The 22,172-nt window shown below is 46.9% G+C and overlaps 1 protein-coding gene across 1 annotated transcript in view; it reads left to right on the top strand.

Annotated features, from left to right (window-relative positions):
- The first annotated feature begins 18,410 nt into the window (after window positions 1-18,410).
- LOC128684790 (uncharacterized) overlaps window positions 18,411-22,172 on the top strand; it is a 143,813-nt gene continuing 140,051 nt past the window's right edge. Inside the window, exon 1 of the mRNA XM_053771058.2 lies at window positions 18,411-18,471. The gene's annotated coding sequence lies outside the window, so the exon portion shown is untranslated. The remainder of the gene's footprint in view (window positions 18,472-22,172) is intronic.

The raw sequence follows: 22,172 nt of genomic DNA on the forward strand, positions 1-22,172 counted from the left end.
ACACCTTTGGCTAATCTTTTCAACATATCACTACAAACTGGCATGGTGCCAGATAAGTGGAAAATGGCAAATGTGATACCTATTTTCAAAACAGGTGACAGGTCCTTAGCTTCGAACTATAGACCAATAAGCCTAACCTCCATAGTGGGAAAATTTATGGAATCAATAATTGCCGAGGCAGTTCGTAGCCACCTTGAAAAGCATAAATTAATCAACGAATCTCAGCATGGTTTTACAAAGGGACGTTCCTGCCTTACGAATTTATTAACTTTTTTCACTAAGGTATTTGAGGAGGTAGATCATGGTAACGAATATGATATTGTGTATATGGACTTCAGTAAGGCTTTTGACAGGGTCCCACATCAGAGACTATTGAGGAAAATTAAAGCACATGGAATAGGAGGAGAAATTTTTTCCTGGATAGAGGCATGGTTGACAAATAGGCAGCAGAGAGTTTGCATAAATGGGGAGAAATCAGAGTGGGGAAGCGTCACGAGCGGTGTTCCACAGGGGTCAGTGTTGGGCCCCCTGCTGTTCACAATCTACATAAACGACATAGATGAGGGCATAAAGAGCGACATCGGCAAGTTTGCCGATGACACCAAAATAGGCCGTCGAATTCATTCTGACGAGGACATTCGAGCACTCCAGGAAGATTTGAATAGACTGATGCAGTGGTCGGAGAAGTGGCAGATGCAGTTTAATATAGACAAATGCAAAGTTCTAAATGTTGGACAGGACAATAACCATGCCACATATAAACTAAATAATGTAGATCTTAATATTACGGATTGCGAAAAAGATTTAGGAGTTCTGGTTAGCAGTAATCTGAAACCAAGACAACAGTGCATAAGTGTTCGCAATAAAGCTAATAGAATCCTTGGCTTCATATCAAGAAGCATAAATAATAGGAGTCCTCAGGTTGTTCTTCAACTCTATACATCCTTGGTTAGGCCTCATTTAGATTATGCTGCACAGTTTTGGTCACCGTATTACAGAATGGATATAAATTCTCTGGAAAATGTACAAAGGAGGATGACAAAGATGATCCCATGTATCAGAAACCTTCCCTATGAGGATAGACTAAGGGCCCTGAAACTGCACTCTCTAGAAAGACGTAGAATTAGGGGGGATATGATTGAGGTTTATAAGTGGAAGACAGGAATAAATAAAGGGGATGTAAATAGTGTGCTGATAATATCTAGCCTAGACAGGACTCGCAGCAATGGTTTTAAGTTGGAAAAATTCAGATTCAGGAGGGATATAGGAAAGTACTGGTTTGGTAATAGAGTTGTGGATGAGTGGAACAAACTCCCAAGTACCGTTATAGAGGCCAGAACGTTGTGTAGCTTTAAAAATAGGTTGGATAAATACATGAGTAGATGTGGGTGGGTGTGAGTTGGACCTGATAGCTTGTGCTAACGGGTCGGTTGCCGTGTTCCTCCCTTGAGTCAATGTGACCTGACCTGACTAGGTTGGGTGCATTGGCTTAAGCCGGTAGGGACTTGGACCTGCCTCGCATGGGCCGGTAGGCCTTCTGCAGTGTTCCTTCGTTCTTATGTTCTTAACCTACGAACCTTAGGACAAAGTACGCAGTGGATTCCTTGCATTGTTCAAATCTCTAGTAAGGCTGATGCATGCAGGGGATGAGATGAAAAGCTGTAAGCCTTCTCCCTGAAAGCTGGCTGCCTTGGATCAAACGTGTAGCTCATGCTACACGCCAAGGTATTGTCCAGTGTGGGTAGATTGGTAAAGCACTGCGTACCTTGTCCTAAGGTTCGTAGGTTCGAGTCTCCTTCAGCCAGAGATCAGTGTTTATATATATATATATATATATATATATATATATATATATATATATATATATATATATATATATATATATATATATATATGTGTGTGTGTGTGCGTGAACACTAAAGTCAAGGTGTAATGGAGTGAGTCAGTCTGGTGACCCATCTGTATGACTCAGACTGACAGAACTCGACAGTGTGACCTTATTGTTGTTGTTGTTGGTGTGTGAAGTAGGTCAGGAGAGGGATTGGGGGAGGGTTGACCTTGGTACCACTGTGTTGTGTTGTGGGTGAGGGGAAGGTCAGAAGAGATGGCTCGTGTGATGTATCTCGCAATAGAGATGCGAAGAGAAGTAGTCAGGAAACTGGGATAGTTCAAGGCACACGTGACACAGGGACGTTAATAGATAAGATTTTGTTCGGATTTTTAACCTCGGAGAGTTAGCCACCTAGGATAACCTGGGAAAGTCAGTGCGCCATTGAGGGGGACTGTCTTAATTACACTGGGGTCCTCAGTCTTGTCCCCCAGGATACAACCCACTCCAGTCTACTAACACTCAAGTACCCTACTTGCTCCTAGGTAAATGCTCAGTGTTTCCACCCTTGCCGGGGATCGAACCACAGACACTCGGATATTAGGAAGTACATATTTTTTTTTTTAACTCTGGATAATACAGTACTAGATGAAGAAGAATTCAAGTGCAGTTTAATGAGATTCTTTATTGAGAACGCTTCTGCCCGTTTCCTGTGCGACAAGTTGTCTATAAAGAATCTCATCACACTACAGTTGTTTCCATCGTGTCAGTATTTTACACCATTTCTCTCTACCAGGTGAAGCAGAGACAGAAGTAGACACGAACGGTTTTAGCCACTCGCAGGTAAAATAATAATGTGTGGGCGATGCTCATCTGGAAATACTGTATCTGTGGGGAATTTAGGGATTGGACGATACCAGCATATCTCTATCTCTCTCTCTCTCTCTCTCTCTCTCTCTCTCTCTCTCATCAGTAGTGTGCAGTATGTATAATGTGTATTCCCATAAGTTATACGGTATGATAACGTGACCGTAATGTTCAAATATTGTAGGTTATGGGGATGCATATTGCACATACTACACACTACTGACATCTCATGATAGGGCTCCTGAAAACATTTATTCTCTCAACCCACTTTCATGTCGACCCCGTTTTTCCCTCTAAAATAATGAGTGAGCATGTATTTTTTAATAACAGGGAGGAAAACGGAGGGGGAGGGGTTAGAGAGGGAAAGGGAAGATGGTTGGCTTGGGAGAGGGAGAGAATATGTAGGTGTGTGTGGAGGAGCTGGGGTTAGCTGGGAAGAAACTGATTTACACAACATTACCTGGGAAAAGTGTGACCTGCAGAGAAAGCCTTTATTGGTCGTTTTGTTCAAAGATGAGTTTTGTAAGCCATCTCTGAGCGAAACATTGTCTTGTTAAGGCTTGCTCTGCCGTAATCTCTTTTTTTTTTTTTTGTATCACCGTACTTGTCGGTGTTTTGCCTTCCAACCATTCAGTGATTTGTTTAGTGGGGGGAGGTGTTTGTTTTCAAACCGCCCTCTGTGGTAAGTAGTCCGGAAGTTACTGAAGGTCATGTGCTCCTGTCCCTCCACACCTGTTACCTTCCTCTTTACCCCCCATCCCCCTCCTCCCACTCTCCCAACCCTCTTAACAAGAGGCCAGGAGACGGAGAGTCAGATAGGAGGAGAAAGAGGAATGGCGATAGCAAAAACTGAAAGAGGGAGACTAAGGTGTCATGTGGCTTTTCCTTTTTTTTTTTTTTTTTTTTTTTTTTTTTAATCAGCAACAGCGTCGAGTTGACGGCATCGATAATGCTGGTGAAGAAAGAGTTAAATGATCCAGGGAGATGGATGTAAATATATAGATCATTCTGTGATACAGAAAGGGAAGGAATATAGAGGCAGTGATGGGAGGGTTGTGAACAGATGCAGTCACAACCATGTATGTCGAACTTAAGTGTTATTAAAGCTATTGAAAGAAGTCTCATTGGTGCTGCTGGTAGTTCCACACAAATGCAAATATATTGGCAAGCCATTCCTTAACGATATCTTTTTTTTTAATTGGAATTTGTTCAATTTGCAGTCATCACTGAGAGTAGTGCATAAACACTGATATACCAGTGACCGGTTTCGAGAGTCGTCCTGCTTCCGCGGTTCGAAGTGCTCATTGATTGCCTCTTCCCATCACAGGAGCGTAAATAATCTTGAATACCAGGTGTTGTATATATACATGGCTTTGAGCGGCCTCCATGTGTTGGTCCATCCTGGCCGCGTTCAGAACAGCCAGAGGCTCATCACGCAGGCTGGCCCCGACTGGCCTACTCAAAGGCTTTACGGCTGCCGCATCTTCAGGGTGGTCTTGGAGTAGTGTGGGGAAGGAGAGAGGGCGCGTGTAATTACCAGCTGTTGGACTCTGCGTGACGAATTATCGCATCTGTGGTTATAGTCGTAGTACAGCGGTGGCAAGTACTGGGTGGTCGACGGTGGCGGGAGGCCAGGATTCCCGCCTAAGGCACCTCAACTGGCGCTCCTGTGTTGGATGGCAAAACTTGCCCACAAATATGACAAAAAAAAACAGTTATCGCTGAAAATAAACCTTAGTCTGCTGTGGAGAAGGAGCATAGACACAGGTGAGATTCCAATCACTAAAAACAACTGATATAGCCCCACTTCATACAGGTGGCAACAAAGCAATAGCTAAAACTCTAGACTAATAACTTAAACGTCCCGCATCATAAAAATCTTTGAAGGAGTCCTAAGAAGCAGGATTGCAAACCACTTGGACTTCGAACATTTGCACAATCCAGGGCAACATGGATTCAGAGCAGATCGTTCCTGCCTCTCGCATCCACTGGACCACTAAGATATGGTCTTGGATGGACTGGAAAACAAACAGATGCAGATGTAGTAAGCAAAGATTTTGCAAAAGCCTTTGACAAGAGCGATCATGGTGTAATAACACACAAAATGCGTGCTAAAGGGATAACTGACAAAGAAGGCAGATGGATCTTCAACTTCCTAACCAACTGAACACAAAGAGTAATGGTAAACAGAGTTAAATCGGAAGCTGCCGTAGTGAAGAGCTGTGTTCCACAAAACAGAGTACTCGCCCCTATCCTGATCCCCAGCCTCATATCAGACATAGAGATGCAAACCATAGCACCGTATCATCCTTTGCAGACGATACTAGGACCTGCATGAGTGTCATCCATTGAGGACACGACAAATCTCCAAGAAGATATAAACCAAGTTTTCCAATGGGCAACGCAGAACAATATGATGTTCAGTGAAGACAAATTCCAATTACGTTATAGAAAACTGAAATAATAGCTAGAACTGAGTATACTACAAACTAATCACACAATAGAGCGGAAAAGTAACGTGAAGGACCTGGAATTGGTAATGTCTGAGGGTCTCAACTTCAAGGATCACAACATTGCCACTATCACACATGCGAGGAAACTGATGGGATGGATAATAAGAACATCAAGATAAGATATGCCAAATCAGTGATAATCCTTTTTAAATTACTTGTTCTCTCTAGGATGGAGTACTGCTGTACATTAATATCTCCATTCAAGGCAGGTGAAATTGCAGATCTGGAGAATGTACAGAGAACCTTTACTGGGAACGCGTGGAAGCACTTGATTTGTACTCACTGGAGCGCAGGCGAGAAAATCATAATCTACACCTGGAAGATCCTAGAGGGACTGGTCCCTAATCTGCGCACAAAAATCACTCTACGAAAGCCTTGGCAGCCGATGCAACATACCCCCAGTGAAATGTAGGGGCACCATTAATACACTAAGATAAAACACAATAAGTGTCGGGGTCCAAGACTGTTCAACAGCCTCCCACCAGACATAAGGGGAATTACCAATAGACCCCTGGTTGCCTTCAAGAGGGAGATGGACAGATACCTAAAGTCAGTGCCGGATCAGCCGGGCTGTAGTTCGTACGTTGGACTACGTACGGCCAGCAGTAACAGCCTCGTTGATCAGGCCCTGATCCACCAGGATGCCTGGTAATGGACCAGGCCGCGGGGGCGTTGATCCCCGGAATACCCTCCAGGTAGTAAAAAACTACTTCAACCGAAGTTCCGTATGTAAATAACATTTTTTTCCAGTCGTGTTTCACACACGGCTCTTCGCACTAAAGTTGTTTCTTCATCATCGTCAGAAAAGTTTCCTCACACATCTCATGAAAATAGAAGGGCGCTTAAGTAGGTCTGTTGCTCATTAGTGGCTTAATAGAGGTTTAAATGGAGAACTAGTTTTAGCTAGTTGGTATGATAAATTGTGGTATATATTTTTTTATTTTTTTGCTGTACAGAGGTGTGCTGATCCACTACGTCGTGTTTATCCCCTGGCCTGTCCCACCTCGTGCTCCGACCCAAGTGTGTGTTTCTGCAGCGAAGTTGTATGCAGGGTAGCTGGCAAGGCAAACCTGTTTCTAAACAACGACCTTGGCATACTTGGTTCACTATGCGTGTTTTTTCACCCTGGTAAAGGGCCAAGACACACGGTCACTGGGTTATTTAGGACTTGCTGCTGCTTTAAAATATGATTGGAGAGCTAGGTTTTTGTGCTTGTTGGCTGAGGACAGAGGAGTAATAGTCTCCCGGAGGGACTATTTTTTAATTAAACAAAATTGGGTACATTAGTAATGTGCTGCTACCCAATTCTATGGCCCACTCTCCTCGTGCCAGGCACGGCCCACTCTCCTCGTGCCAGGCACGGCCCACTCTCCTCGTGCCAGGCACGGCCCACTCTCCTCGTGCCAGGCACGGCCCACTCTCCTCGTGCCAGGCACGGCCCACTCTCCTCGTGCCAGGCACGGCCCACTCTCCTCGTGCCAGGCACGGCCCACTCTCCTCGTGCCAGGCACGGCCCACTCTCCTCGTGCCAGGCACGGCCCACTCTCCTCGTGCCAGGCACGGCCCACTCTCCTCGTGCCAGGCACGGCCCACTCTCCTCGTGCCAGGCACGGCCCACTCTCCTCGTGCCAGGCACGGCCCACTCTCCTCGTGCCAGGCACGGCCCACTCTCCTCGTGCCAGGCACGGCCCTCTCCTCGTGCCAGGCACGGCCCACTCTCCTCGTGCCAGGCACGGCCCACTCCTCGTGCCAGGCACGGCCCACTCTCCTCGTGCCAGGCACGGCCCACTCTCCTCGTGCCAGGCACGGCCCACTCTCCTCGTGCCAGGCACGGCCCACTCTCCGTGCCAGGCACGGCCCACTCTCCTCGTGCCAGGCACGGCCCACTCTCCTCGTGCCAGGCACGGCCCACTCTCCTCGTGCCAGGCACGGCCCACTCTCCTCGTGCCAGGCACGGCCCACTCTCCTCGTGCCAGGCACGGCCCACTCTCCTCGTGCCAGGCACGGCCCACTCTCCTCGTGCCAGGCACGACCCACTCTCCTCGTGCCAGGCACGACCCACTCCTCGTGCCAGGCACGACCCACTCTCCTCGTGCCAGGCACGACCCACTCTCCTCGTGCCAGGCACGGCCCACTCTCCTCGTGCCAGGCACGGCCCACTCTCCTCGTGCCAGGCACGACCCACTCTCCTCGTGCCAGACACGGCCCACTCTCCTCGTGCCAGGCACGGCCCACTCTCCTCGTGCCAGGCACGGCCCACTCTCCTCGTGCCAGACACGACCCACTCTCCTCGTGCCAGACACGACCCACTCTCCTCGTGCCAGGCACGGCCCACTCTCCTCGTGCCAGGCACGACCCACTCTCCTCGTGCCAGGCACGACCCACTCTCCTCGTGCCAGGCACGACCCACTCTCCTCGTGCCAGGCACGGCCCACTCTCCTCGTGCCAGGCACGGCCCACTCTCCTCGTGCCAGGCACGGCCCACTCTCCTCGTGCCAGGCACGGCCCACTCTCCTCGTGCCAGGCACGGCCCACTCTCCTCGTGCCAGGCACGGCCCACTCTCCTCGTGCCAGGCACGGCCCACTCTCCTCGTGCCAGGCACGGCCCACTCTCCTCGTGCCAGGCACGGCCCACTCTCCTCGTGCCAGGCACGGCCCACTCTCCTCGTGCCAGGCACGGCCCACTCTCCTCGTGCCAGGCACGGCCCACTCTCCTCGTGCCAGGCACGGCCCACTCTCCTCGTGCCAGGCACGGCCCACTCTCCTCGTGCCAGGCACGGCCCACTCTCCTCGTGCCAGGCACGGCCCACTCTCCTCGTGCCAGGCACGGCCCACTCTCCTCGTGCCAGGCACGGCCCACTCTCCTCGTGCCAGGCACGGCCCACTCTCCTCGTGCCAGGCACGGCCCACTCTCCTCGTGCCAGGCACGGCCCACTCTCCTCGTGCCAGGCACGGCCCACTCTCCTCGTGCCAGGCACGGCCCACTCTCCTCGTGCCAGGCACGGCCCACTCTCCTCGTGCCAGGCACGGCCCACTCTCCTCGTGCCAGGCACGGCCCACTCTCCTCGTGCCAGGCACGGCCCACTCTCCTCGTGCCAGGCACGGCCCACTCTCCTCGTGCCAGGCACGGCCCACTCTCCTCGTGCCAGGCACGGCCCACTCTCCTCGTGCCAGGCACGGCCCACTCTCCTCGTGCCAGGCACGGCCCACTCTCCTCGTGCCAGGCACGGCCCACTCTCCTCGTGCCAGGCACGGCCCACTCTCCTCGTGCCAGGCACGGCCCACTCTCTCGTGCCAGGCACGGCCCACTCTCCTCGGGCCAGGCACGGCCCACTCTCCTCGTGCCAGGCACGGCCCACTCTCTCGTGCCAGGCACGGCCCCTCTCTCGTGCCAGGCACGGCCCCCTCTCGTGCCAGGCACGGCCCACTCTCCTCGTGCCAGGCACGGCCCACTCTCCTCGTGCCAGCACGGCCCACTCTCCTCTTTGCAGGCACGGCCAACTCTCCTCGTGCCAGGCACGGCCCACTCTCCTCGTGCCAGGCACGGCCCTCTCTCGTGCCAGGCACGGCCCTCTGTCCTCGTGCCAGGCACGGCCCACTGTCCTCGTGCCAGGCACGGCCCACTCTCCTCGTTCCAGGCACGGCCCACTCTCCTCGTGCCAGGCACGGCCCACTCCTCGTGCCAGGCACGGCCCCCTCCTCGTGCCAGGCACGGCCCCCACTCGTGCCATGCACGGCCCCTCTCCTCGTGCCAGGCACGGTTCACTCTTCTCGTGCTAGGCACGGTCCACTCTTCTCGTGCCAGGCACGGCCCACTCTTGCCAGGCACGGCCCCCACTCGTGCCAGGCACGGCCCCCACTCGTGCCAGGCACGGCCCCTCTCCTCGTGCCAGGCACGGCCCACTCTCCTCGTGCCAGGCACGGCCCACTCTCCTCTTGCCAGGCACGGCCCACTCTCCTCGTGCCAGGCACGGCCCTCTCTCCTCGTGCCAGGCACGGCCCTCCTCGTGCCAGGCACGGCCCTCTCTCCTCGTGCCAGGCACGGCCCTCTGTCCTCGTGCCAGGCACGGCCCACTCTCCTCGTGCCAGGCACGGCCAACTCTCCTCGTTCCAGGCACGGCCCACTCCTCGTTCCAGGCACGGCCCACTCTCCTCGTGCCAGGCACGGCCCACTCCTCGTGCCAGGCACGGTTCACTCTTCTCGTGCCAGGCACGGTTCACTCTTCTCGTGCCAGGCACGGTCCACTCTTCTCGTGCCAGGCACGGCCCACTCTTCTCGTGCCAGGCACGGCCCACTCTCCTCGTGCCAGGCACGGCCCACTCTCCTCGTGCCAGGCACGGCCCACTCTCCTCGTGCCAGGCACGGCCCACTCCTCGTGCCAGGCACGGCCCCCACTCGTGCCAGGCACGGCCCCCACTCGTGCCAGGCACGGCCCCTCTCCTCGTGCCAGGCACGGCCCACTCTCCTCGTGCCAGGCACGGCCCACTCTCCTCTTGCCAGGCACGGCTCACTCTCCTCGTGCCAGGCACGGCCCTCTCTCCTCGTGCCAGGCACGGCCCTCCTCGTGCCAGGCACGGCCCTCTGTCCTCGTGCCAGGCACGGCCCTCTGTCCTCGTGCCAGGCACGGCCCACTCTCCTCGTGCCAGGCACGGCCAACTCTCCTCGTGCCAGGCACGGCCAACTCTCCTCGTTCCAGGCACGGCCCACTCTCCTCGTTCCAGGCACGGCCCACTCTCCTCGTGCCATGCACGGCCCACTCCTCGTGCCAGGCACGGTTCACTCTTCTCGTGCTAGGCACGGTCCACTCTTCTCGTGCCAGGCACGGCCCACTCTTGCCAGGCACGGCCCCCACTCGTGCCAGGCACGGCCCCCACTCGTGCCAGGCACGGCCCCTCTCCTCGTGCCAGGCACGGCCCACTCTCCTCGTGCCAGGCACGGCCCACTCTCCTCTTGCCAGGCACGGCCCACTCTCCTCGTGCCAGGCACGGCCCTCTCTCCTCGTGCCAGGCACGGCCCTCCTCGTGCCAGGCACGGCCCTCTCTCCTCGTGCCAGGCACGGCCCTCTGTCCTCGTGCCAGGCACGGCCCACTCTCCTCGTGCCAGGCACGGCCAACTCTCCTCGTGCCAGGCACGGCCAACTCTCCTCGTTCCAGGCACGGCCCACTCCTCGTTCCAGGCACGGCCCACTCTCCTCGTGCCATGCACGGCCCACTCCTCGTGCCAGGCACGGTTCACTCTTCTCGTGCCAGGCACGGTCCACTCTTCTCGTGCCAGGCACGGCCCACTCTTCTCGTGCCAGGCACGGCCCACTCTCCTCGTGCCAGGCACGGCCCACTCTTCTCGTGCCAGGCACGGTCCACTCTTCTCGTGCCAGGCACGGCCCACTCTCCTCTTGCCAGGCACGGCCCACTCTCCTCGTACCAGGCACGGCCCACTCTCCTCGTACCAGGCACGGCCCATTCCTCGTGCTATGTAAATTTACAATAATTTAATAATAAACAAACAATGAAATATATTTTTTTTCGTTAGGTTCAGAATGATTTTTGCGAAATTATTGCATACACAAATTTTCGCTTGCCGTATTCGACAAAAATAGCGTTGCTATTTAAGCCAAAATCGCAAGTTTTACCTATTCGACACTATATATATATATATATATATATATATATATATATATATATATATAATATATATATATATATATATATATATATGTCGTGCCGAATAGGCAGAACTTGCGATCTTGGCTTAAATAGCAACGTTCATCTTGCCATATAGGACAAGTGAAAATTTGTGTATGCAATAATTTCGCCAAAATCGTTTTGAACATAACGAAAAAAATATATTTCACTGTGTTTGTTTGTTTAGTATTAAATTACTATAAACAAATCTAAAATATATTTAGTTGGGTTAAGCTAAAATAAATTGATCTTGTTATAATAAGGTTAGGTAAGTTTTCTAAGATTCTTCTGGTGCAAAATTAAAAAAAATTACATTAATATTAATGAAAAAAATATATCTTTAAACGTATAAGAGAAAATTTCAGAAAGGACTTAATTTTAAATGAGTTCTTGCTAATTGACCAGTTTTACATATTCGGCACGACATATATATATATATATATATATATATATATATATATTATTTATATATATATATATATATATATATATATATATATATATATTATTGTAACCACGAACGAGTGGTATTGATCAATAACAACACTGAGTTAGCCAAGGATTCGTACCCATGTTGTACTGGTCCTGTGGTTTAAAATATTATATATATATATATATATATATATATATATATATATATATATATATATATATATATATATATATATATATATATATATATGTCGTGCCGAATATGTAAAACTGGTCAATTAGCAAGAACTCATTTAAAATTTAGTCCTTTCTGAAATTTTCTCTTATACGTTTAAAGATATATTTTTTTCATTAATGTTAATGTAAAAATTTTTAATTTTGCACCAAAAGAATCTTAGAAAACTTACCTAACCTTATTATAACAAGAACAATTTATTTTAGCCTAACCCAACTAAATATATTTTAAATACGTTTATAATAATTTAGTACTAAACAAACACAATCAAATATATTATTTTCGTTAGGTTCAGAATGATTTTGGCGAAATTATTGCATACACAAATTTTCACTTGTCCTATATGGCAAGATGAGCGTTGCTATTTAAGCCAAGATCGCAAGTTCTGCCTATTCGGCACGACATATATATATACATGTATATATAATCTGCCTCCCTACCCAACTTTCCCAGTAGTGTGTACCACTACTCTCGTATTTGAAACCCTCTATTGAAGACTGTACATATAAACATATAATGTTGTTCTCGAATCTTTTGTCACCGCTTCAAATAACTTATTGAAAATGTCTGGATTTTTTGAGTAAGAACGACTGCTTGTGAAGCAGTGTTGAAACTCGTGCATCAAATTATGGTCATCAAGGTGACTTTAAATTGAATCAGTGATGCATGATTGCAGTAATTTGCCCACTCTCGAGGTTAGGCTGATAGGGCGGTAATTTGACGCTAAGAGCCAATCACCCGTGTTGTAATTGGAGAGGAAGCAGAGCTAGCTGTTTCTCTAGGGCCCCCGACGACTTAAATTATAAACTATACAAAGAGTGGAGCACTGCAGTAAGACTACTGGCCCATGATATGCTAATGACTCAATATGCAATTTGAAGAGTTATACACATGTGCAACATCTGGGTATATTTATATGGAGACGTTTCGTCATCCAGTGGCTTTATCAGTACAGATTGAAGGACATAATGGGAAGACTGTAGAACTTTATACAAAAGACGAGGTAATCAGTCCCTCAGCCTCGGAATTGGTAATGAGCACCGTAGTTTTCAAGATACCCAGATGTTGCACATGCGTCTGATTCTTCATTGGTAATGTATGGCATTCATGTGCAATATGCAGTTTAAGACATTTTACTGATACATTTCGTCCACCAGGAATTATCAATTCTCCTGGTCATCGAGACGTCTTTTCAACGTTGTATATATATAGTGTTATATTTACATATTTGTTGGTACATGATACCATTGATACACATTCTAGCCCATGCTAGGCAGGTGGCACTCTCCTCACGCACACCCACTAATGTACTTGGCCGATCTATTTTTAAAGCTATCCAGAGTTGTCGCCTCAGTGACGCTGCTTCATTGCAGGAAGATTAGTTACCAAGAAGGCAAACTGTTTGAAATCAGCTTTAATCTTGTTATTTATAATTCTTGATATAAAGCTAAGAAGTATAAATAATAGAAGTCCTCAGGTTATATACTTCAACTTTATAAATCCTTGGTATGAAGAGAAGTACTTCAGGCCTACTGGCCTGTGCTAGGCAGATAAAAGGGGGCCCAGATAAACAAGAATCCCATATGAACAAAGAATATTTATGAACACCAAGAGTCTATATGAACAAGGGACCAGTCGGCTAACACCTAGGTATCCATTTGCTGTTAGGTGAACAGGGATAGCAGGCGTCTTAAGGAAACGCCCAATGTTTCCACCCGTACCGGGAATCGAACTTCGGACATTAAGTGTGTGAGCTGAATTCGCTACCAACCGAGCTACGGGAAATCGTATGTTAAAACAACTTGTAACAGTAAGACACGTATAAACATGTATCGCAACAGACCTTTTGTCACTTTAGGCTTTATCAGTCCTAATGACAAAGACAAAGCATTAGATTTATAAAGCCATAGTTGACGGAACGTCTCCTTTGATAAAGACATTAAGGTTACCAGCATTAAGAAGAAAACGTGTTATGGTTACCAGCATTAAGAAGAAAACGTTATGGCCACCAGCATTAAGAAGAAAACGTGTTATGGCCACCAGCATTAAGAAGAAAACTTATGGCCACCAGCATTAAGAAGAAAACGTGTTATGGCCACCAGCATTAAGAAGAAAACGTGTTATGGCCACCAGCATTATGGCCACCAGCATTAAGAAGAAAACTTAAGAAGAAAACATGTATGGCCACCAGCATTAAGAAGAAAACGTTAAGAAAACGTGTTAAAACGTTATGGCCACCAGCATTAAGAAGAAAACGTGTTATGGCCACCAGCATTAAGAAGAAAACGTGTTATGGCCACCAGCATTAAGAAGAAAACGTGTTATGGCCACCAGCATTAAGAATAAAACGTGTTATGGCCACCAGCATTAAGAAGAAAACGTGTTATGGCCACCAGCATTAAGAAGAAAACGTGTTATGGCCACCAGCATTAAGAAGAAAACATGTTATGGCCACCAGCATTAAGAAAACGTGTTATGGCCACCAGCATTAAGAAGAAAACGTGTTATGGCCACCAGCATTAAGAAGAAAACGTGTTATGGCCACCAGCATTAAGAAGAAAACGTGTTATGGCCACCAGCATTAAGAAGAAAACGTGTTATGGCCACCAGCATTAAGAAGAAAACGTGTTATGGCCACCAGCATTAAGAAGAAAACGTGTTATGGCCACCAGCATTAAGAAGAAAACGTGTTATGGCCACCAGCATTAAGAAGAAAACGTGTTATGGCCACCAGCATTAAGAAGAAAACGTGTTATGGCCACCAGCATTAAGAAGAAAACGTGTTATGGCCACCAGCATTAAGAAGAAAACGTGTTATGGCCACCAGCATTAAGAAGAAAACGTGTTATGGCCACCAGCATTAAGAAGAAAACGTGTTATGGCCACCAGCATTAAGAAGAAAACGTGTTATGGCCACCAGCATTAAGAAGAAAACGTGTTATGGCCACCAGCATTAAGAAGAAAACGTGTTATGGCCACCAGCATTAAGAAGAAAACGTGTTATGGCCACCAGCATTAAGAAGAAAACGTGTTATGGCCACCAGCATTAAGAAGAAAACGTGTTATGGCCACCAGCATTAAGAAGAAAACGTGTTATGGCCACCAGCATTAAGAAGAAAACGTGTTATGGCCACCAGCAGCATTAAGAAGAAAACGTGTTATGGCCACCAGCATTAAGAAGAAAACGTGTTATGGCCACCAGCATTAAGAAGAAAACGTGTTATGGCCACCAGCATTAAGAAGAAAACGTGTTATGGCCACCAGCATTAAGAAGAAAACGTGTTATGGCCACCAGCATTAAGAAGAAAACGTGTTATGGCCACCAGCATTAAGAAGAAAACGTGTTATGGCCACCAGCATTAAGAAGAAAACGTGTTATGGCCACCAGCATTAAGAAGAAAACGTGTTATGGCCACCAGCATTAAGAAGAAAACGTGTTATGGCCACCAGCATTAAGAAGAAAACGTGTTATGGCCACCAGCATTAAGAAGAAAACGTGTTATGGCCACCAGCATTAAGAAGAAAACGTGTTATGGCCACCAGCATTAAGAAGAAAACGTGTTATGGCCACCAGCATTAAGAAGAAAACGTGTTATGGCCACCAGCATTAAGAAGGTGTTAACCAGCATTAAGAAACGTGTTATGGCCACCAGCATTAAGAAGTGTTATGGCCACCAAGGTCACTTAAGAAGAAAACGTGTTATGGCACCAGCATTAAGGAAGGAAACGTGTTGTGGCCACCATTATAAAGACTTGTGGTCACCACCATTATAAAGACTTGTGGTCACCACCATTATAAAGACTTGTGGTCACCAACATTATGAAGACTTGTTGTGGCCACCACCATTATGAAGACTTGTTGTGGCCACCACCATTATGAAGACTTATGGCCACCACCATTATGAAGACTTGTTGTGGCCACCACCATTATGAAGACTTGTTGTGGCCACCACCATTATGAAGACTTGTTGTGGCCACCACCATTATGAAGACTTGTTGTGGCCACCACCATTATGAAGACTTGTTGTGGCCACCACCATTATGAAGACTTGTTGTGGCCACCACCATTATGAAGACTTGTTGTGGCCACCACCATTATGAAGACTTGTTGTGGCCACCACCATTATGAAGACTTGTTGTGGCCACCACCATTATGAAGACTTGTTGTGGCCACCACCATTATGAAGACTTGTTGTGGCCACCACCATTATGAAGACTTGTTGTGGCCACCACCATTATGAAGACTTGTTGTGGCCACCACCATTATGAAGACTTGTGGCCACCACCATTATGAAGACTTGTTATGGCCACCATTATGAAGACTTGTGGCCACCACCACTATGAAGACTTGTTATGGCCACCATTATGAAGACTTGTGGCCACCACCATTATGAAGACTTGTGGCCACCACCATTATGAAGACTTGTGGCCACGACCACTATGAAGACTTGTTATGGCCACCACCATTATGAAGACTTGTTGTGGCCACCACCATTATGAAGACTTGTTGTGGCCACCACCATTATGAAGACTTGTTGTGGCCACCACCATTATGAAGACTTGTTGTGGCCACCACCATTATGAAGACTTGTTGTGGCCACCACCATTATGAAGACTTGTTGTGGCCACCACCATTATGAAGACTTGTTGTGGCCACCACCATTATGAAGACTTGTTGTGGCCACCACCATTATGAAGACTTGTTGTGGCCACCACCATTATGAAGACTTGTTGTGGCCACCACCATTATGAAGACTTGTGGCCACCACCATTATGAAGACTTGTTATGGCCACCATTATGAAGACTTGTGGCCACCACCACTATGAAGACTTGTTATGGCCACCATTATGAAGACTTGTGGCCACCACCATTATGAAGACTTGTGGCCACCACCATTATGAAGACTTGTGGCCACGACCACTATGAAGACTTGTTATGGCCACCACCATTATGAAGACTTGTTGTGGCCACCACCATTATGAAGACTTGTTGTGGCCACCACCATTATGAAGACTTGTGGCCACCACCATTATGAAGACTTGTTGTGGCCACCACCATTATGAAGACTTGTTGTGGCCACCACCATTATGAAGACTTGTTGTGGCCACCACCATTAAATTGAAGGAAATCTGTTGGGACCGCCATCACTATAAAGAAGGAAACGTATTGGGGCCACTTTTAAAAAAGGAAATGTGTTGGTGCTATAGTAATCAGAGGAAAGAACGTGCTAGACTCATTGTTATAAATAAGAAGGAAACGTGTTGTGGCCACCAGTACCATAGAGAGAGAGAAACTGTGGCCCCAGATTATTCAACATCTTACCAGAAGATATCAGAAACACAGCTGGAACAAGTGTAGAAGTCTTCAAGAGAAAACTGGGTAAGTATCTTCACCAGGTGCCATATCATCCAGGCTGTGATGGATATGTGGGGCTGCGAACCACCAGCAGCAACAGCCTGGTTACCAAGCAAGCACCAGATGACCCTGGCCCATGGTCGGGCTCCGAGACTAGAAAGGCTCTCGAAACTCATCAAAGGCAAAGGTACCTGTGTGGGGACGTAATCAGATGCGTTCTCTCACAATACGAGAACTTGCTGACGTGAATACAGTCGTATGAGAATACAAGAATTTAAAAATACACTGCTGGTCTATCTCATGTTCTTAGTAACAGTGTTCTACCTACCTACCCGGAGAGTATTCCGGGGGTCAACGCCCCCGCGGCCCGGTCCATGACCAGGCGTCCCGGTGGTGATTATAAACATAGAATATGTATCACCGGTTAGTAGTCTCCACTTCTAACCCACACTATATCGCCTTGTAGGTTCGTTAAACACACCCATTATACCTTTACATTATTTCCTTATAGTATTGTCCTCTATAAAATACCCATTAGTTGGGATACCTCCTTTACCAACCAGTATTACCATCTTAATTATCCAGCAAGTGTACCTAATTACTATACACATGGGGACAGTAAAGATATCTGTGTTGCACGTCTTATTCATCAACTTATCTGTATTGTATGTCTTTGATCTAATGATAAATGTCGCTTTAAGTTTCTTCTACTTTTTTTATCATTTCTAGGCCGAGATTGAGAATCTGATAAATGAGACTGTAGCAACAAAGATATCGGAGAGCAGCATCAGTGTGTTTAATGAGTGTCAGGTGGCTTCCTCCTGGCGTAGCTCGCAGGAGTCATTTGAAATACTTGAACTGCAATGAGTTTCAGAGAGGTTTGTGTCTTCGGTGTAAAAAGTTGTATCCACATCAGTACAACCGAATACGACTAAAGAAAAAAAATGTTTTAAAAAGACACGTGAGTAAACACCAGGACATGTTAGAAAACGTTTCGGTCCTGAGGCCTTGACACAGACATAGTGAGAACTCGCATTTTTGCCATTTTATTTTTCATATTTAGAGAATTCTTTAAATATCATTTTCGTATGGGTTTTTTTCCAGCGTGTCAGTGGCAACCTGCGTCACAGAGTCATGGGTTGCCATTGAGACCTTCTGCTTTGCCCCAGTGAATTTTCCCTCCTATCTGTTGCTATCTTGCAACGTTGCCTAGCTCCTGAAGACGCACTAGAGTGCGAAAGATCTTGAGCAAAAATTTTCCCTCATCATGTGGCTTGTATAATGGTTCCGAGATCAATGCCCTCCTTCCGCTACGGGCCAGTCTCAAACTACGCCTCCTAAATTGGAAATTAAATATTGCAAGCTTAATTATAATTAAAAAAGACGGGAAAGGAAAGATAAGTATATACTGAATGTATAGCTTGTAAAAGTCACCTTTCATCTTACGTGTTTGTCAGTTGAAGAATTGACCACGAACTTGATATTTTTTTTCTTTTTTGCAGATACAACTGCTGCTGTTTCTTGCAGAGTGTACTGCTCCTGTGGGTGTGACAGCAGTGTAAGTAATGCAGCGTATACTCACACATGTACATATTGATGGCAAGGTACACTCGTGTATCCTTGTGTGGGTTAGAGCTTATGTAAAACAATAACTTATAAGTTTCAAGAGGTTGAGTGATGTGTAATGAGAAGGGAACTGGCGAGAATTAAAGTTAATGGATAAGATACATGTGAATGCTGTGGTAACACTTAACTGTGAGGAAGGTGAGTGTACGCATGCCCAGAGGTGAACACTAAAGTGTCTTCCAGTGTTATCCTGTGTTAATGGTGGGGAGGGAGGGAGGGAGGGAGGGAGGGAAGTCTGGGGAGTAGTTACGTGGGGACTAGATGAGAGTAGTCCGAGTAGGAGTGGGAAAGGATAGAGTACCAGCCTGGGTGTTGGGGTGATGGTAGCCCCAAGTACGGGTGACGTTGTGGGTTATGGAAGAAAAACCTGCTGGGTGATGGGATGGTAGTTGGTTTAGTGAGATGGTTGGTGAGATGGGTGGTTGGAGGTAAAAGGGATGGTTGTAGGTTAAAAGAGCCGTTGTAGGTAAGTGGTGATAGGTGAGAGCTTGAAGATGGTACAGTAGTTGTGCTGTCAGAGTGAGCACAGTGTTGTATCTTCTCACGCAGCCTCTGAGGATTGGTGTGAACGTTCAGACAATCCTCTCACCACGACTGAGAAATTGTCACACTTGAATGTTTCCTGTGTTTACTCAGCCATCTCTTTGCCTGACATATCGTAGCCTTTTTTTTTTTTTTTGACTTGTAGTTAATTTTATTGTTTTGTAACCACTCCACGGAGGTTCCTTCATGCTGGTGAGAGGCTCTTTATCAAAGGAATTGTTGTGAGACCTCTACCCACTCTACCGGAGGTATCCCAGCGAGTGAGCACGTCTCCTGTATATCCCAGTGCTTAACAAAATAGGGAATAGCATATGAAGGTACAAATAAAAATGGGAACTATGGCTATAGTTTACTTAATAACATAAAAGGGCTAGAATACAACATATCCTGATGGAAATTTACACAATATAACAATTGACCTATGAGACTTATTACCAGGGGGAAGGGTAGATGTTATCAGTAACACGGACTAGTACTCACTCTTAATTCACCGACCAGCTGACCCGAGATTCCCAATGCGTGGTCCACTACACACGCGGCTGTCCAGAGCTCTCGCTCGACGGACCTGTCACCAACAACCTCTTTGCCCCGCTCTTCCATGGGCTTATATCGTAGTCAAAGTACCCCCTCCCCAATGGTGTATGTACCACGTGTTACGACCTGACGCCGAGCTCTGACGCTGTTAAGAACAAAAGACCTCAGACGTGGGCGTGACTACCCGACATTTGCTAAGGCAGGTGTGACCATATAATTAGGTCTCCCTAGAGACCTCACAAGCCCATCTGAACTGCATCACATTGTAGATCTGTTCTCTCTCTCTTCCTTACATCGACCCAGATTGCCTCTCATTTTCCTAGCGCTGTATTGACCCTAAATTTAATAATAAAGATTTACCTGGTTACCTGGAGGTTATTCCGGGGATCAACGCCCCCGCGGCCCGGTCCATGACCAGGCCTCCCGATGGATCAGGGCCTGATCAACTAGGCTGTTACTGCTGGCCGCACGCAGTCCAACGTACGAGCCACAGCCCGGCTGATCCGGCACTGACTTTAGGTATCTGTCCAGCTCTCTCTTGAAGGCAGCCAGGGGTTTATTGGTAATTCCCCTAATGCTTGATGGGAGGCTGTTGAACAGTTCTGGTGTTTTCCCTTAGTGTACCAATGGCGCCCCTACTTTTTATTGGGGGCATTTTGCATCGCCTGCCCAGTCTTTTACTTTCGTATTACCCAACCAACCTAGTGGAAACTTCCATAACTTGTGTTAACCTAGCATAAAGTAGAATTTGAAAAAAAAAATTAAGACACGGATGATGAGCACCACGTTTAAAAATGGAGGTTGTAAAAATGAGGCTAAGTTTGACACTGAGTGAGGAGCGAGTATCACTGGTGAGGACAGGAGCGCTGGCAAGCAGGTGTAACTCAGTGTGTTCACGCACACTGTGAACGAACACACACACACACACACACACACAATATATATATATATATATATATATATATATATATATATATATATATATATATATATATATATATATATATATATATATATATGCGCAATAAGATCACAGTAAACAGGTGATTTCAAAATATGCAAAACAACCACTCTGAAAGAATAGAGAAATTCCAAGCGCTTTCGAGTAGTCACGAAAGCGCTTGGAATTTCTCTATTCTTTCAGAGTGGTTGTTTTGCATATATATATATATATATATATATAATGTATCACCACTTAGGAGCCAGTATGGCTCCTAAGTGGTGATACTCTCTTAATATTTCTTGCCATTTTGTACCACGAAGCAGAATAAAATGGCAAGAAATGTTAAGAAAGTATCACCATTTTGGAGCCATGCAGAACTGGAATCAGTCAGTGGCAGACTCATCAGAGCCACAGATACGAACTCCAACAAGCAAATAGCACTGTATCATTTTTTTTTTTTTTTAGTGTTTGTAAGTGAACAAGGTCTCAAACTGGTGAAAAACAATAAAATACCTTTTATCAGTGGTCTTCTCACGGAGTGTTTGCAGCTTTCACAGACTTCCATAAGTCTTACTTTGATAAAATATGAATTTCAGGGTACAATCTATTTTGATGCGACCGACAAAACTGTCACCAAGGGAGGTCTGTAGAAAAATGGTTCAGAGAAACGACAAGTTGATAAATTAGATACATGTGCAGCACATAGGTATCTTTAATTTGGAAACGTTTCGCCACTATGTAGCAAAACTTTTCCACGATAAAGATACCCAACTGTTGCACATGTGACTAATTTATCAAGGAAGGTCTGTATGTTAGTCAATCATATGCACTGAATTACTGAACACCTCCCTCTTGATCTAGGGAATTGGTTCTGTGCTCCGGTTCCCTGAATCGAGTCTGAATACCTTCCATTCCCCCCCCCCCACATACGCTGTATAATCCTAGGGTTTAGTGCTCCCCCATGATTATAATATAATAATACTGAACACCGCTAATGATATAGTCGAAGTTTTGGCAGTTAAAATCGAAAATCAAAAAATACTTGTGCTTGTGTATAGACCACCAGTTATAACCTCCCAGCAGTTCAAGGACCAGATCTTGGAAATTGAACATCGTTTTCATAACCTATCCAACCCGTCCCCAAATATCCTGCTGCTCGGAGACTTCAGTTTGAGACATCTCAATGAAAGTCAGAAGCAAAGACTGTAATTATAGAGTCTCTGGAGCTATCTTGGAGGAACTCCTAAGCAACAGAATTATTAAACCTCAGTAATATATTCGCCTTAAGCCAACAGATTGCCAAACCGTCCAGACTGGGAGAAACCCCAATACCCTACATTTACGAGCTCTGCGGAGACCCAGTTGGGGACATAACGTCGAAGAGTGCAATATCAGACCACAATATAATCAAGGTACAAACCTACGTGCACAGAAACACGATTAGTCATGAGGACGATTTCAATAGATTCGATTATGACAAGAACAGCAACTGGGACCAAATAAATCGCGAACTTAGTGAGATACATTGGGATGATGACCACCCAAGATCTAAACCAGTTCCTTTTGTGTTAGAAGTATGCCACAGATACTTCTTTATGGGAAAGGAGAAAATG

The sequence above is a fragment of the Cherax quadricarinatus genome, chromosome 5 (genome assembly GCF_038502225.1).
Source record: "Cherax quadricarinatus isolate ZL_2023a chromosome 5, ASM3850222v1, whole genome shotgun sequence".
In the NCBI taxonomy this organism is placed as follows: domain Eukaryota; kingdom Metazoa; phylum Arthropoda; class Malacostraca; order Decapoda; family Parastacidae; genus Cherax; species Cherax quadricarinatus.